The sequence below is a fragment of the Carassius carassius genome, unplaced genomic scaffold (genome assembly GCF_963082965.1).
Source record: "Carassius carassius unplaced genomic scaffold, fCarCar2.1 SCAFFOLD_57, whole genome shotgun sequence".
In the NCBI taxonomy this organism is placed as follows: Eukaryota; Metazoa; Chordata; class Actinopteri; order Cypriniformes; family Cyprinidae; genus Carassius; species Carassius carassius.
Window position 1 is genome coordinate 94,487 of NW_026775196.1, and position 15,579 is coordinate 110,065.

At 38.7% G+C, this 15,579-nt stretch overlaps 12 non-coding genes across 12 annotated transcripts; all 12 read left to right on the forward strand.

Annotated features, from left to right (window-relative positions):
* The first annotated feature begins 880 nt into the window (after window positions 1-880).
* On the forward strand, window positions 881-999 carry LOC132138346 (5S ribosomal RNA). Its single transcript, XR_009432643.1, has one exon. It is a non-coding gene; the product is annotated as a 5S ribosomal RNA (ribosomal RNA).
* An 84-nt stretch (window positions 1,000-1,083) lies between these two features.
* On the forward strand, window positions 1,084-1,202 carry LOC132138660 (5S ribosomal RNA). The gene has a single exon (XR_009432944.1). It is a non-coding gene; the product is annotated as a 5S ribosomal RNA (ribosomal RNA).
* A 581-nt stretch (window positions 1,203-1,783) lies between these two features.
* On the forward strand, window positions 1,784-1,902 carry LOC132137829 (5S ribosomal RNA). The gene has a single exon (XR_009432149.1). It is a non-coding gene; the product is annotated as a 5S ribosomal RNA (ribosomal RNA).
* An 84-nt stretch (window positions 1,903-1,986) lies between these two features.
* Window positions 1,987-2,105, forward strand: LOC132138858 (5S ribosomal RNA). Its single transcript, XR_009433136.1, has one exon. It is a non-coding gene; the product is annotated as a 5S ribosomal RNA (ribosomal RNA).
* Window positions 2,106-2,355: 250 nt separating this feature from the next.
* LOC132138383 (5S ribosomal RNA) lies at window positions 2,356-2,474 on the forward strand. The gene has a single exon (XR_009432677.1). It is a non-coding gene; the product is annotated as a 5S ribosomal RNA (ribosomal RNA).
* Window positions 2,475-2,558: 84 nt separating this feature from the next.
* On the forward strand, window positions 2,559-2,677 carry LOC132138592 (5S ribosomal RNA). The gene has a single exon (XR_009432878.1). It is a non-coding gene; the product is annotated as a 5S ribosomal RNA (ribosomal RNA).
* Window positions 2,678-3,234: 557 nt separating this feature from the next.
* Window positions 3,235-3,353, forward strand: LOC132137832 (5S ribosomal RNA). Its single transcript, XR_009432151.1, has one exon. It is a non-coding gene; the product is annotated as a 5S ribosomal RNA (ribosomal RNA).
* An 84-nt stretch (window positions 3,354-3,437) lies between these two features.
* LOC132138661 (5S ribosomal RNA) lies at window positions 3,438-3,556 on the forward strand. Its single transcript, XR_009432945.1, has one exon. It is a non-coding gene; the product is annotated as a 5S ribosomal RNA (ribosomal RNA).
* A 7,380-nt stretch (window positions 3,557-10,936) lies between these two features.
* Window positions 10,937-11,055, forward strand: LOC132138504 (5S ribosomal RNA). The gene has a single exon (XR_009432793.1). It is a non-coding gene; the product is annotated as a 5S ribosomal RNA (ribosomal RNA).
* A 1,385-nt stretch (window positions 11,056-12,440) lies between these two features.
* Window positions 12,441-12,559, forward strand: LOC132138505 (5S ribosomal RNA). The gene has a single exon (XR_009432794.1). It is a non-coding gene; the product is annotated as a 5S ribosomal RNA (ribosomal RNA).
* A 2,532-nt stretch (window positions 12,560-15,091) lies between these two features.
* LOC132138753 (5S ribosomal RNA) lies at window positions 15,092-15,210 on the forward strand. The gene has a single exon (XR_009433033.1). It is a non-coding gene; the product is annotated as a 5S ribosomal RNA (ribosomal RNA).
* An 84-nt stretch (window positions 15,211-15,294) lies between these two features.
* LOC132138963 (5S ribosomal RNA) lies at window positions 15,295-15,413 on the forward strand. The gene has a single exon (XR_009433236.1). It is a non-coding gene; the product is annotated as a 5S ribosomal RNA (ribosomal RNA).
* The last annotated feature ends 166 nt before the right edge of the window (window positions 15,414-15,579 follow it).

Below are 15,579 nucleotides of genomic sequence, written 5' to 3' on the forward strand. Positions count from 1 at the left end.
GACATTGTATAAGCATATGGTGGAAGATTACATGTTTACATTGTGTAAATATTGGAGACTGGAGGGAAAAACAGAGATGTTTATGAAAATGTTTTCTTCTCAGGTACAGAACATTCTTTTGAAACATGATATAAATGTATCTGTAGGAAAAAAAGTGTAAAATAGCAAATGCCAGAAATGGAATAATGTAGAAGAAAAATATTTACAAATATGAATGTATATTTTATTTTATTTTTTATTTTTTTATTTTTTTTTTGTTGTTGTTTTTAATTGGAATGTGAAACTCTGTATTTAGGAGAGACGTAATGTATTCTTCTGTGAACTAAATAAAAAAAAGAAAAAAAAAAAAAAGAAAAGCTATGCCCGATCTCGTCTGATCTCGGAAGCTAAGCAGGTTTGGGCCTGGTTAGTACTTGGATGGGAGACCGCCTGGGAATACCAGGTGCTGTAAGCTTTTGGGTTTTATTCCGAATTTCCCTACTTATATATTGAACTGGAGATTAGAGTGGCTGATCTTTAAATAGCCCTCTCTCTGCAGCAACCTTCGCTTGCGGCCATACCTGGCTATGCCTGGTTAGTACTTGGATGGGAAACCGCCTGGGAATACCAGGTGCTGAAAGCTTTTTGGAAATTTTTCACAATTTTTTACTTTTTGGAATTTTTTCACTAATTATATAACAATCGTGCAAAAAAAAAAAAAAAAAGTCAATGCCCGATCTCTGAATCTTAGCATGTTTGGTTCTGGTTACTACTTGGATGGGAGACTGCCTGAGAATAATACCAGGTGCTGTAAGCTTTTGGGTTTTCTTCCCTACTTATATATTGAACTGGAGATTAGAGTGGCTGATCTTTAAATAGCCCTCTCTCTGCAGCAGCTTTCGCTTACGGCCATACCAACCTGGCTATGCCCGATCTCGTCTGGTCTCGGAATCTAAGCAGGTTTGGGCCTGGTTAGTACTTGGATGGGAGACCGCCTGGGAATACCAGGTGCTGTAAGCTTTTGGGTTTTATTCCGAACTTATATAATGAACTGGAGATTAGAGTGTCTGATCTTTAAATAGCCCTCTCTTTGCAGCAGCTTTCGCTTACGGCCATACCAACCTGGCTATGCCTGATCTCGTCTGATCTCGGAAGCTAAGCAGGTTTGGGCTTGGTTAGTACTTGGATGGGAGACCGCCTGGGAATACCAGGTGCTGAAAGCTTTTTGGAAATGTTTCACAATTTTTTACTTTTTGGAATTTTTTCACTAATTATATAATAATCGTGCAAAAAAAAAAGAGTCAATGCCCGATCTCTGAATCTTAGCATGTTTGGTTCTGGTTACTACTTGGATGGGAGACTGCCTGGGAATAATACCAGGTGCTGTAAGCTTTTGGGTTTTCTTCCCTACTTATATATTGAACTGGAGATTAGAGTGGCTGATCTTTAAATAGCCCTCTCTCTGCAGCAGCCTTCGCTTACGGCCATACCTGGCTATGCCTGGTTAGTACTTGGATGGGAAACCGCTTGGGAATACCAGGTGCTGAAAGCTTTTTGGAATTTTTTCAAATTTTTTTACTTTTTGGAATTTCTTCACTCATTATATAATAATCGTGCAAAAAAAAAAAAGAGTCAATGCCCGATGTCTGAATCTTAGCATGTTTGGTTCTGGTTACTACTTGGATGGAAGACCGCCTGGGATTGCCAGGTGCTGTAAGCTTTTGGGTTTTCGTCCCTATTTATATAATGTACTGGAGATTACAGTGGCTGATCTTTAATTAGCCCTCTCTTTGCAGCAGCTTTCGCTTACGGCCATACCAACCTGGCTATGCCCGATCTCGTCTGGTCTCGGAAGCTAAGCAGGTTTGGGCCTGGTTAGTACTTGGATGGGAGACCGCCTGGGAATACCAGGTGCTGTAAGCTTTTGGGTTTTATTCCGAACTTATATAATGAACTGGAGATTAGAGTGTCTGATCTTTAAATAGCCCTCTCTTTGCAGCAGCTTTCGCTTACGGCCATACCAACCTGGCTATGCCTGATCTCGTCTGATCTCGGAAGCTAAGTAGGTTTGGGCTTGGTTAGTACTTGGATGGGAGACCGCCTGGGAATACCAGGTGCTGAAAGCTTTTTGGAAATGTTTCACAATTTTTTACTTTTTGGAATTTTTTCACTAATTATATAATAATCGTGAAAAAAAAAAAGAGTCAATGCCCGATCTCTGAATCTTAGCATGTTTGGTTCTGGTTACTACTTGGATGGGAGACTGCCTGGGATTGCCAGGTGCTGTAAGCTTTTGGGTTTTCGTCCCTATTTATATAATGTACTGGAGATTACAGTGGCTGATCTTTAATTAGCCCTCTCTTTGCAGCAGCTTTCGCTTACGGCCTTACCAACCTGGCTATGCCCGATCTCGTCTGGTCTCGGAAGCTAAGCAGGTTTGGGCCTGGTTAGTACTTGGATGGGAGACCGCCTGGGAATACCAGGTGCTGTAAGCTTTTGGGTTTTAATCCGAACTTATATAATGAACTGGAGATTAGAGTGTCTGATCTTTAAATAGCCCTCTCTTTGCAGCAGCTTTCGCTTACGGCCATACCAACCTGGCTATGCCTGATCTCGTCTGATCTCGGAAGCTAAGCAGGTTTGGGCTTGGTTAGTACTTGGATGGGAGACTGCCTGGGAATACCAGGTGCTGTAAGCTTTTTGGAAAATTTTCATTAGTTATGTAATAATCTTGAAAAAAAAAAAAAAAGAGTCAATGCCAGATCTCTGAATCTTAGCATGTTTGGTTCTGGTTACTACTTGGATGGGAGACTGCCTGGGAATAATACCAGGTGCTGTAAGCTTTTGGATTTTCTTCCCTACTTATATATTGAACTGGAGATTAGAGTGGCTGATCTTTAAATAGCCCTCTCTCTGCAGCAGCCTTCGCTTACGGCCATACCTGGCTATGCCTGGTTAGTACTTGGATGGGAAACCGCCTGGGAATACCAGGTGCTGAAAGCTTTTTGGAAATGTTTCACAATTTTTTACTTTTTGGAATTTTTTCACTAATTATATAATAATCTTGAAAAAAAAAAAAAGAGTCAATGCCCGATGTCTGAATCTTAGCATGTTTGGTTCTGGTTACTACTTGGATGGGAGACCGCCTGGGATTGCCAGGTGCTGTAAGCTTTTGGGTTTTCGTCCCTATTTATATAATGTACTGGAGATTACAGTGGCTGATCTTTAATTAGCCCTCTCTTTGCAGCAGCTTTCGCTTACGGCCATACCAACCTGGCTATGCCCGATCTCGTCTGGTCTCGGAAGCTAAGCAGGTTTGGGCCTGGTTAGTACTTGGATGGGAGACCGCCTGGGAATACCAGGTGCTGTAAGCTTTTGGGTTTTATTCCGAACTTATATAATGAACTGGAGATTAGAGTGTCTGATCTTTAAATAGCCCTCTCTTTGCAGCAGCTTTCGCTTACGGCCATACCAACCTGGCTATGCCTGATCTCGTCTGATCTCGGAAGCTAAGCAGGTTTGGGCTTGGTTAGTACTTGGATGGGAGACCGCCTGGGAATACCAGGTGCTGAAAGCTTTTTGGAAATGTTTCACAATTTTTTACTTTTTGGAATTTTTTCACTAATTATATAATAATCGTGCAAAAAAAAAAAAAAAAAGAGTCAATGCCCGATCTCTGAATCTTAGCATGTTTGGTTCTGGTTACTACTTGGATGGGAGACTGCCTGGGAATAATACCAGGTGCTGTAAGCTTTTGGGTTTTCTTCCCTACTTATATATTGAACTGGAGATTAGAGTGGCTGATCTTTAAATAGCCCTCTCTCTGCAGCAGCCTTCACTTACGGCCATACCTGGCTATGCCTGGTTAGTACTTGGATGGGAAACCGCTTGGGAAAACCAGGTGCTGAAAGCTTTTTGGAAATTTTTCAAAATTTTTTACTTTTTGGAATTTCTTCACTCATTATATAATAATCGTGCAAAAAAAAAAAAAAAGAGTCAATGCCCGATGTCTGAATCTTAGCATGTTTGGTTCTGGTTACTACTTGGATGGGAGACTGCCTGGGATTGCCAGGTGGTGTAAGCTTTTGGGTTTTCGTCCCTATTTATATAATGTACTGGAGATTACAGTGGCTGATCTTTAATTAGCCCTCTCTTTGCAGCAGCTTTCGCTTACGGCCATACCAACCTGAGGGCGCTAGAGAGCTAGTGAGAAACAGGAAGTGTGTTGGCTATAGGGAGGTGAGAAAGGCTCACCCAAACTTTTGTGTTGTTTTTTTGCGTTGTTTTTGTTCAAGATAAGTATTTTGTTTCAAGTTTTTGTGTAATTTTTGTTATTTGTCCTCCCAACAGCTTTGCTGTTTGGGAGGGATCATTTTAGTTTTGTGTTTTTTTTTTGTTAAATGGACGGATTAACAGCTACAGACATGGATTTGGCAAAACAAACAAGGCAGCTAACTGAAAATGGACTGGATAAAAGACAACGAGAAAAGGATTACCCGGAAAGGAGACTCAAACGGATTTATGCAAAGGAAGCAACGGTAGTGATTGATTTGACGGAGGTAAAAGATGGGAGAGCAGAGGACATTATAGAAGCATTGAAAGACAAGATTGAAGTGACTAGCATACTAGCGGTAAGACCAAAAATGATGAAACAATATGAAATTACATTGGAAAAGGAAGAAGATATTGAGAAACTGGAAGAAGGATTGATGATTAAAGGAAAGACTTGTGAAATTAAAAAGTTGAACAATAAGGATTTTGCTGTATCTTTCATGCATCTGCCTGCTTACCTGGAGGATGATGATATTTTAAAGAAGCTGGAGGGATGGGTTGTGACTCCTATCTCACAGATCAAAAGGAGATTCTACCCGGGCACCCGCATTGAGGATGGAACGAGATTCCTGAGAGTACGGTTTCCAAAAGAGGTGGCTTCTCTGCCCTACAGTACGAGAATGGAGACGGAAGAGGGACCTCAGTATTTCAGGGTGATACATAGCCAGCAGGTGAGAACCTGTAGGTTATGTATGAGCCCTGAACACATGATGAAGGACTGTCCGGACTTCAAATGCTTTAAGTGCTCGGAAAGGGGACATTTCGCGAGGGACTGTAATGCGGTGAGGTGCCCGGACTGCAGGCTCGTGCTAAATAAGTGCGAGTGCTGGTTCGGAGAACCACATCAGGAGGAAGAGCAGGGGTGCGGGCAGATACATGAGGAAGACGGTGAAGAGGAGCTACACGAGAACACGGAAGGAACACAAAGAGAGGATACCGCAAGCACAGACGTTGAAGAGGAAAGTGAAAGGACTGGATTAACACAGTGCAGTGAGGAAACGGGGTCACTGATGGAAATAACTGATACTTTACAGATTGAACTGGAAAAGACAGAGGAGCAGGAGTGGGTCAGCGAGGATGGGAGAATGGACAAAGACAGTGAATGCATCGACGATGCCGGCACTACAGGAATCAATAAAAGAAGAAGACAAACTAAGGTAACACCAAATTTAGAGAAAGCCAAAAGAAAAGTATTAAAACAAGGATGTGAGGAAAAACAGGACAGTGGGGAAATGGTAAAGGAAGGAGAGGGAATGAACTGACAATATGGGGATTTTATGGCTTTTATTTTATTTTATGGTGCTGAAAATTGTGACTTTTAATGCTAGAGGACTAATGAATGTTTATAAATTTGAAAAGGTGAAGGAATTGTGTCAAAATGAAGATGTGATTTTATTGCAAGAGACAAACTGGAAAGAGAATGTTATGGAGGATATTACAAAAAGATGGGAAGGGGAATTACTTGTTAATAATGAAGAGGAAAAATGGGAGGAGGAGTGGCGGTTTTAATAAGAAAAGACAGAAGTATAAAGACAAAACTTATATATAATGATAAAAAAGGAAAATGTATGGTGGTAGAAATGGAAATGGAAGAAGACAAATTTGTTTTAGTGAACGTGCACACTCCCAATGGAGAAAATAAAAGAAATTATACTTTAATGTTTTAGCTGATGTAATTGGAAAATGGGGGAAGGTGGTGATTGCAGGGGATTTTAACACTGTTTTTAGTAAAATGGATATGGCAAATGGGATGGTTTCTAAATTGGATGGGGGTAGAAAAGAACTAAGGTCATTGATGGAAGAGAAAAATATGATTGATGTGTGGCGGGAAAGAAATGGAAAAAAGAAGGAATTTTCAAGAAGACAGTTGGTGGGGAATTTTATGTGCCAAACCAGAATAGACTATTTTTTAAGTACCAGAAATCTTGAATGTTTCATTGATGGAATATTTCACAAAGAAACGACCTTAAGCGATCACAAAATGGTTTTAATGACGATGGATTTTAAAAGACAAACAAAGGGACCTGGGGTGTGGATTTTAAACACTGAGGTTTTAAAGAATGAAAGTTTTAAAAAAGAAATTGAAATGATATTAGATGGGAGGAAAAAAGACCAGTTGTATATGGAAGACAAAACGCAATGGTGGGAAAATGTTAAGTATGATATTAAGAAATATTCTATGAAGTACTGTAATTTATTACAAAATGTTAAAAGAACCAAGGAGAGAGAAATAAGGAGAACTCTAAAAGAGGAGTTAAATAAAAATGAAGTAGATGTGCAAAAAGTAATTGAAATAGAAAATACGTTGAGAAAAATAGAAGAGGGGAAATGCAAGGGGGCAATGTTGAGAAGCAAAGCAAAATATACGGTGGAAGGGGAAAAATGTAACAGATTCTTTTTTAATCTTGAGAAAAGCAGGGGGAGAGCGGAAACAATTAAAGAACTTAAAAGTAGGAATGGACAGGTGGTCTCAGATACAGAGGGGATTTTAAAAGAAGTGAAATCATTTTATGAAGAACTTTTTAAGTCGGAGGGGGGAGATGAGGAAAAAAGGAATATTTTGTTGCAACAGATAACAAGGAAAGTTGGCGAAGAGGATAAAAGAATATGTGAAAGGGAAATAGAAATTGAAGAGATCATACATGCCATAAATCAATTAAGAGTGAGGAAAAGCCCCGGAGTAGATGGTATTGGAAGTGAGTTTTACAAAGTTTTTAAAGACAAAGTAAGCGTGATTTTAAATGAAATTTTTGAAGAAGTTTTTAAAAATGAAAGAGTAAGCCCAAGAATGGGGCTAGGATTAATGAAAATAATATACAAGAAAAAAGGAGACAAAACTGAGCTGAAAAATTTTAGACCCATTACAATGCTAAACACTGATTTTAAAATTTTAGCCAAGGTCTTAGCAAACAGATTAAAAAATGTCATGCCAAATATAATAGAAACAAACCAAGCGTACGGAGTAAAGGCGAGAGATATAGCAGATGTTACTAGCAGCATTAGAGATATAGTAGGGTATATAAAAGAAAAGGGCAAAAGTGCTTATGTTATTAGTATGGATTTTGAAAAGGCTTTTGACAGAGTTGAACATGGCTTTTTATTTGCAGTTTTAAAGGAATTTGGGTTTGGGAATAATTTTATAAAATGGATTTCGGTTGTATACAGGGATATTTTTACAAAAGTAAAATGCAACGGTTTTTTAACTCAACCTTTTAAAGTTTTAAGATCCATAAGACAGGGGTGTCCTTTGTCGGCGCAATTGTACTCTTTGGTAGCAGAACCTTTAGGGCTTTTAATAAATAGAGAAAAAAGAATAAATGGAATACGAATGGAAGAGGGAGAAGAATTAAAGAAAATATTTCAATATGCTGATGACACGACAATTGTGGTTGAAAATGTAGAAAGTGTTAAAAGAGTGATGGAGAAAACAAAACAGTATTGTGAGGGTTCGGGTGCAAAAATAAATGAAGAAAAAACTGTATACATGAAATATGGAAGGGTGGAGGTTCTTACAGGGATCTGTAATTTTATGGAGGTGCAAGAAATAAAGATTTTAGGAATAATTGTAGCAAAGAATGAAAAGGAGGCTATGGACAGTATGTGGGAAGAGACGGTGGGAGGGATGGAAAGAAGACTGATTTTCTGGAGAAGCAGGGTTTTAAGTTTAAAGGGGAAAATTTTAGTTGTAAACATGCTAATGTTATCTAGAATGTGGTATACATTACATGTGATGCCATTGCCAGACTGGGTTTTAAAGAGAATAAAGAAATGTGTTTTAGAATTTTTATGGGACAAAAAGCCTCCAAGAATTGCATATTTTACACTGATAGGGAAACCGGGGGAGGTAGGGATGGGTTTGGTGGATGTAGAACAAAAAATGAAAAGCATGAGAGTAAAGGTGGTAAGAAAATATTTGGATGATACGAACAGAGCAGAGTGGAAGAGATTGATGGCTCTTTATTTAAATAAATGTGGGAATTTTAATTTGGGGGACAATGTTTTATGGATGAAGCTTAAGAATTGGATGATGGAGGGGATCCCACGATTTTACAAAGAGGTTTTAAGCGCTTGGAGGCTTTTTTTAACAGAGGTGGATTTTAATCCGGAGGGGAGGGAAATGATTTTAAATCAACCTCTGTTTTTAAATGGAAAAATAAAGATGCAAGAGTATGATATCTATTTTAAGAAGTGGTTGCAAGCGGGATTTGTAAAGGTGAGGGATGTTTTATGGGAATTTAAAGAGGGATTTTTACCACTTCAAGTGATCATAGATGCAATGGATGAGGAGAAGGAGGACTTTAATGTAAATGTTTTAAAAAGACAATACGAACAAGTAAAAAAAGCAATCCCAGGACAATGGCTGGATGAAATTATTAATGAGGGAGAAAAAGAAAAGAAAATGAGCGTGTTTCTAAAATGTAAAGACAATATGGTGAATTTTAATTTGGGTTCTGTTAAAATGTTTTATGGGTTTTTTATAAATGGAGTTTTTAAAAAACCTCTTGCCAATCAGTTATGGATAAGGCATTTTAATGAAATCGAAGAGGAAGATATATGGAAGAACATGACATGGAAATGGTTGGATGCGGATTTAGAAAGTTTTGATTATTTTATTAGACAAAATGTGATTTTTACGGAAATGAGATTGTGTGCAATGCAGAAAAAAACTAATGCCCTATGCAGAGTTTGTAAAAAAGAAGATGAAGGAATTTTACATTTGTTTTTATTCTGTGAGAAGTTGAGCCCATTTTTTAAGGAATTAAAGGAAATAATCAAAGACTTAAGAGATAATGAGGTGGACTGCAACTGGAATAGATTTTTTATGTTGGGAATGGCAGAGAATACAGCAAACAAGAAACTAATTAATTTGTTTTTAATTTTGGCCAAAAAAGCTATATGGAAAAGAAGGAATATAGTCAAAAACAGAGATTTTACTGCAAACCTATGGTTGATTTTTAAACAGTTGGTTGAAGATTATGTAAAAATGCTGTACAGTTATTTTAAACTGGAAAACAAGATGGGGGATTTTTATGGAATTTTTACGAAGGATATTTTAAAACAAAAGCACTTTTATATGCCAAAAGAAGATTAATGAACTTGATGAATTTGTGATTTTAGATGTTTTTGGTTTTTAGTGTTATGCATTTTTGGAAAAATGCTTTTGTGAAATGCTTTTGCATTTATGAAAATTTCCCTGTAACAGCTTTAATGTCTTGTACACAACTTGTATTTTGACTGATAATAAAAAGAAAAAAAAAAAAGAAAAAAGAAAAAAAAAAAAAAGCTATGCCCGATCTCGTCTGGTCTTGGAAGCTAAGCAGGTTTGGGCCTGGTTAGTACTTGGATGGGAGACAGCCTGGGAATACCAGGTGCTGTAAGCTTTTTAGAAAATTTTCATTAGTTATGTAATAATCTTGAAAAAAAAAAAAAAAAGAGTCAATGCCAGATCTCTGAATCTTAGCATGTTTGGTTCTGGTTAGTACTTGGATGGGAAACCGCTTGGGAATACCAGGTGCTGAAAGCTTTTTGGAAATTTTTCAAAATTTTTTACTTTTTGGAATTTCTTCACTCATTATATTATAATCGTGCAAAAAAAAAAAAAAAAAAAAAAAAAAAAGAGTCAATGCCCAATCTCTGAATCTTAGAATGTTTGGTTCTGGTTACTACTTGGATGGGAGACTGCCTGGGAATAATACCAGGTGCTGTAAGCTTTTGGGTTTTCTTCCCTACTTATATATTGAACTGGAGATTAGAGTGGCTGATCTTTAAATAGCCCTCTCTCTGCAGCAGCCTTCGCTTACGGCCATACCTGGCTATGCCTGGTTAATACTTGGATGGGAAACCGCTTGGGAATACCAGGTGCTGAAAGCTTTTTGGAAATTTTTCACAATTTTTTACTTTTTGGAATTTCTTCACTCATTATATAATAATCGTGCAAAAAAAAAAAAAAGAGTCAATGCCCGATGTCTGAATCTTAGCATATTTGGTTCTGGTTACTACTTGGATGGGAGACCGCCTGGGAATACCAGGTGCTGAAAGCTTTTTGGAAATGTTTCACAATTTTTTACTTTTTGGAATTTTTTCACTAATTATATAATAATCGTGCAAAAAAAAAAAAGAGTCAATGCCCGATCTCTGAATCTTAGCATGTTTGGTTCTGGTTACTACTTGGATGGGAGACTGCCTGGGAATAATACCAGGTGCTGTAAGCTTTTGGGTTTTCTTCCCTACTTATATATTGAACTGGAGATTAGAGTGGCTGATCTTTAAATAGCCCTCTCTCTGCAGCAGCCTTCGCTTACGGCCATACCTGGCTATGCCTGGTTAGTACTTGGATGGGAAACCGCTTGGGAATACCAGGTGCTGAAAGCTTTTTGCAAATTTTTCAAAATTTTTTACTTTTTGGAATTTCTTCACTAATTATATAATAATCGTGCAAAAAAAAAAAAAGAGTCAATGCCTGATGTCTGAATCTTAGCATGTTTGGTTCTGGTTACTACTTGGATGGGAGACCGCCTGGGATTGCTAGGTGCTGTAAGCTTTTGGGTTTTCGTCCCTATTTATATAATGTACTGGAGATTACAGTGGCTGATCTTTAATTAGCCCTCTCTTTGCAGCAGCTTTTGCTTACGGCCATACCAACCTGGCTATGCCCGATCTCGTCTGATCTCAGAAGCTAAGCAGGTTTGGGCTTGGTTAGTACTTGGATGGGAGACCGCCTGGGAATACCAGGTGCTGTAAGCTATTTGGAAAATTTTCATTAGTTATGTAATAATCTTGAAAAAAAAAAAGAGTCAATGCCCAATCTCTGAATCTTAGAATGTTTGGTTCTGGTTACTACTTGGATGGGAGACTGCCTGGGAATAATACCAGGTGCTGTAAGCTTTTGGGTTTTCTTCCCTACTTATATATTGAACTGGAGATTAGAGTGGCTGATCTTTAAATAGCCCTCTCTCTGCAGCAGCCTTCGCTTACGGCCATACCTGGCTATGCCTGGTTAGTACTTGGATGGGAAACCGCTTGGGAATACCAGGTGCTGAAAGCTTTTTGGAAATTTTTCACAATTTTTTACTTTTTGGAATTTCTTCACTCATTATATAATAATCGTGCAAAAAAAAAAAAGAGTCAATGCCCGATGTCTGAATCTTAGCATATTTGGTTCTGGTTACTACTTGGATGGGAGACCGCCTGGGAATACCAGGTGCTGAAAGCTTTTTGGAAATGTTTCACAATTTTTTACTTTTTGGAATTTTTTCACTAATTATATAATAATCGTGCAAAAAAAAAAAAGAGTCAATGCCCGATCTCTGAATCTTAGCATGTTTGGTTCTGGTTACTACTTGGATGGGAGACTGCCTGGGAATAATACCAGGTGCTGTAAGCTTTTGGGTTTTCTTCCCTACTTATATATTGAACTGGAGATTAGAGTGGCTGATCTTTAAATAGCCCTCTCTCTGCAGCAGCCTTCGCTTACGGCCATACCTGGCTATGCCTGGTTAGTACTTGGATGGGAAACCGCCTGGGAATACCAGGTGCTGAAAGCTTTTTGGAAATGTTTCACAATTTTTTACTTTTTGGAATTTTTTCACTAATTATATAATAATCGTGCAAAAAAAAAAAAAGAGTCAATGCCCGATCTCTGAATCTTAGCATGTTTGGTTCTGGTTACTACTTGGATGGGAGACTGCCTGGGAATAATACCAGGTGCTGTAAGCTTTTGGGTTTTCTTCCCTACTTATATATTGAACTGGAGATTAGAGTGGCTGATCTTTAAATAGCCCTCTCTCTGCAGCAGCCTTCGCTTACGGCCATACCTGGCTATGCCTGGTTAGTACTTGGATGGGAAACCGCTTGGGAATACCAGGTGCTGAAAGCTTTTTGGAAATTTTTCAAAATTTTTTACTTTTTGGAATTTCTTCACTAATTATATAATAATCGTGCAAAAAAAAAAAAAGAGTCAATGCCTGATGTCTGAATCTTAGCATGTTTGGTTCTGGTTACTACTTGGATGGGAGACCGCCTGGGATTGCTAGGTGCTGTAAGCTTTTGGGTTTTCGTCCCTATTTATATAATGTACTGGAGAATACAGTGGCTGATCTTTAATTAGCCCTCTCTTTGCAGCAGCTTTCGCTTACGGCCATACCAACCTGGCTATGCCCGATCTCGTCTGATCTCAGAAGCTAAGCAGGTTTGGGCTTGGTTAGTACTTGGATGGGAGACCGCCTGGGAATACCAGGTGCTGTAAGCTATTTGGAAAATTTTCATTAGTTATGTAATAATCTTGAAAAAAAAAAAAAAAAGAGTCAATGCCCAATCTCTGAATCTTAGAATGTTTGGTTCTGGTTACTACTTGGATGGGAGACTGCCTGGGAATAATACCAGGTGCTGTAAGCTTTTGGGTTTTCTTCCCTACTTATATATTGAACTGGAGATTAGAGTGGCTGATCTTTAAATAGCCCTCTCTCTGCAGCAGCCTTCGCTTACGGCCATACCTGGCTATGCCTGGTTAGTACTTGGATGGGAAACCGCTTGGGAATACCAGGTGCTGAAAGCTTTTTGGAAATTTTTCACAATTTTTTACTTTTTGGAATTTCTTCACTCATTATATAATAATCGTGCAAAAAAAAAAAAAGAGTCAATGCCCGATGTCTGAATCTTAGCATATTTGGTTCTGGTTACTACTTGGATGGGAGACCGCCTGGGAATACCAGGTGCTGAAAGCTTTTTGGAAATGTTTCACAATTTTTTACTTTTTGGAATTTTTTCACTAATTATATAATAATCGTGCAAAAAAAAAAAGTGTCAATGCCCGATCTCTGAATCTTAGCATGTTTGGTTCTGGTTACTACTTGGATGGGAGACTGCCTGGGAATAATACCAGGTGCTGTAAGCTTTTGGGTTTTCTTCCCTACTTATATATTGAACTGGAGATTAGAGTGGCTGATCTTTAAATAGCCCTCTCTCTGCAGCAGCCTTCGCTTACGGCCATACCTGGCTATGCCTGGTTAGTACATGGATGGGAAACCGCTTGGGAATACCAGGTGCTGAAAGCTTTTTGGAAATTTTTCAAAATTTTTTACTTTTTGGAATTTCTTCACTCATTATATAATATTCGTGCAAAAAAAAAAAAAAGAGTCAATGCCCAATGTCTGAATCTTAGCATATTTGGTTCTGGTTACTACTTGGATGGGAGACCGCCTGGGAATACCAGGTGCTGTAAGCTTTTTGGAAAATTTTCATTAGTTATGTAATAATCTTGAAAAAAAAAAAAAAAAGAGTCAATGCCATATCTCTGAATCTTAGCATGTTTGGTTCTGGTTACTACTTGGATGGGAGACTGCCTGGGAATAATACCAGGTGCTGTAAGCTTTTGGGTTTTCTTCCCTACTTATATATTGAACTGGAGATTAGAGTGGCTGATCTTTAAATAGCCCTCTCTCTGCAGCAGCCTTCGCTTACGGCCATACCTGGCTATGCCTGGTTAGTACTTGGATGGGAAACCGCCTGGGAATACCAGGTGCTGAAAGCTTTTTGGAAATGTTTCACAATTTTTTACTTTTTGGAGTTTTTTCACTAATTATATAATAATCGTGCAAAAAAAAAAAAAAGAGTCAATGCCCGATCTCTGAATCTTAGCATGTTTGGTTCTGGTTACTACTTGGATGGGAGACTGCCTGGGAATAATACCAGGTGCTGTAAGCTTTTGGGTTTTCTTCCCTACTTATATATTGAACTGGAGATTAGAGTGGCTGATCTTTAAATAGCCCTCTCTCTGCAGCAGCCTTCGCTTACGGCCATACCTGGCTATGCCTGGTTAGTACTTGGATGGGAAACCGCTTGGGAATACCAGGTGCTGAAAGCTTTTTGGAAATTTTTCAAAATTTTTTACTTTTTGGAATTTCTTCACTAATTATATAATAATCGTGCAAAAAAAAAAAAAGAGTCAATGCCTGATGTCTGAATCTTAGCATGTTTGGTTCTGGTTACTACTTGGATGGGAGACCGCCTGGGATTGCTAGGTGCTGTAAGCTTTTGGGTTTTCGTCCCTACTTATATATTGAACTGGAGATTAGAGTGGCTGATCTTTAAATAGCCCTCTCTCTGCAGCAGCCTTCGCTTACGGCCATACCTGGCTATGCCTGGTTAGTACTTGGATGGGAAACCGCTTGGGAATACCAGGTGCTGAAAGCTTTTTGGAAATTTTTCAAAATTTTTTACTTTTTGGAATTTCTTCACTAATTATATAATAATCGTGCAAAAAAAAAAAAAGAGTCAATGCCCGATCTCTGAATCTTAGCATGTTTGGTTCTGGTTACTACTTGGATGGGAGACTGCCTGTGAATAATACCAGGTGCTGTAAGCTTTTGGGTTTTCTTCCCTACTTATCTATTGAACTGGAGATTAGAGTGGCTGATCTTTAAATAGCCCTCTCTCTGCAGCAGCCTTCGCTTACGGCCATACCTGGCTATGCCTGGTTAGTACTTGGATGGGAAACCGCTTGGGAATACCAGGTGCTGAAAGCTTTTTGGAAATTTTTCAAAATTTTTTACTTTTTGGAATTTCTTCACTCATTATATAATAATCGTGCAAAAAAAAAAAAAAAAAGAGTCAATGCCCGATGTCTGAATCTTAGCATGTTTGGTTCTGGTTACTACTTGGATGGGAGACCGCCTGGGATTGCCAGGTGCTGTAAGCTTTTGGGTTTTCGTCCCTATTTATATAATGTACTGGAGATTACAGTGGCTGATCTTTAATTAGCCCTCTCTTTGCAGCAGCTATCGCTTACGGCCATACCAACCTGGCTATGCCCGATCTCGTCTGGTCTTGGAAGCTAAGCAGGTTTGGGCCTGGTTAGTACTTGGATGGGAGACCGCCTGGGAATACCAGGTTCTGTAAGCTTTTGGGTTTTATTCCGAACTTATATAATGAACTGGAGATTAGAGTGTCTGATCTTTAAATAGCCCTCTCTTTGCAGCAGCTTTCGCTTACGGCCATACCAACCTGGCTATGCCTGATCTCATCTGATCTCGGAAGCTAACCAGGTTTGGGCTTGGTTAGTATTTGGATGGGAGACAGCCTGGGAATACCAGGTGCTGTAAGCTTTTTGGAAAATTTTCATTAGTTATGTAATAATCTTGAAAAAAAAAAAAAAGAGTCAATGCCAGATCTCTGAATCTTAGCATGTTTGGTTCTGGTTACTACTTGGATGGGAGACTGCCTGGGAATAATACCAGGTGCTGTAAGCTTTTGGGTTTTCTTCCCTACCTA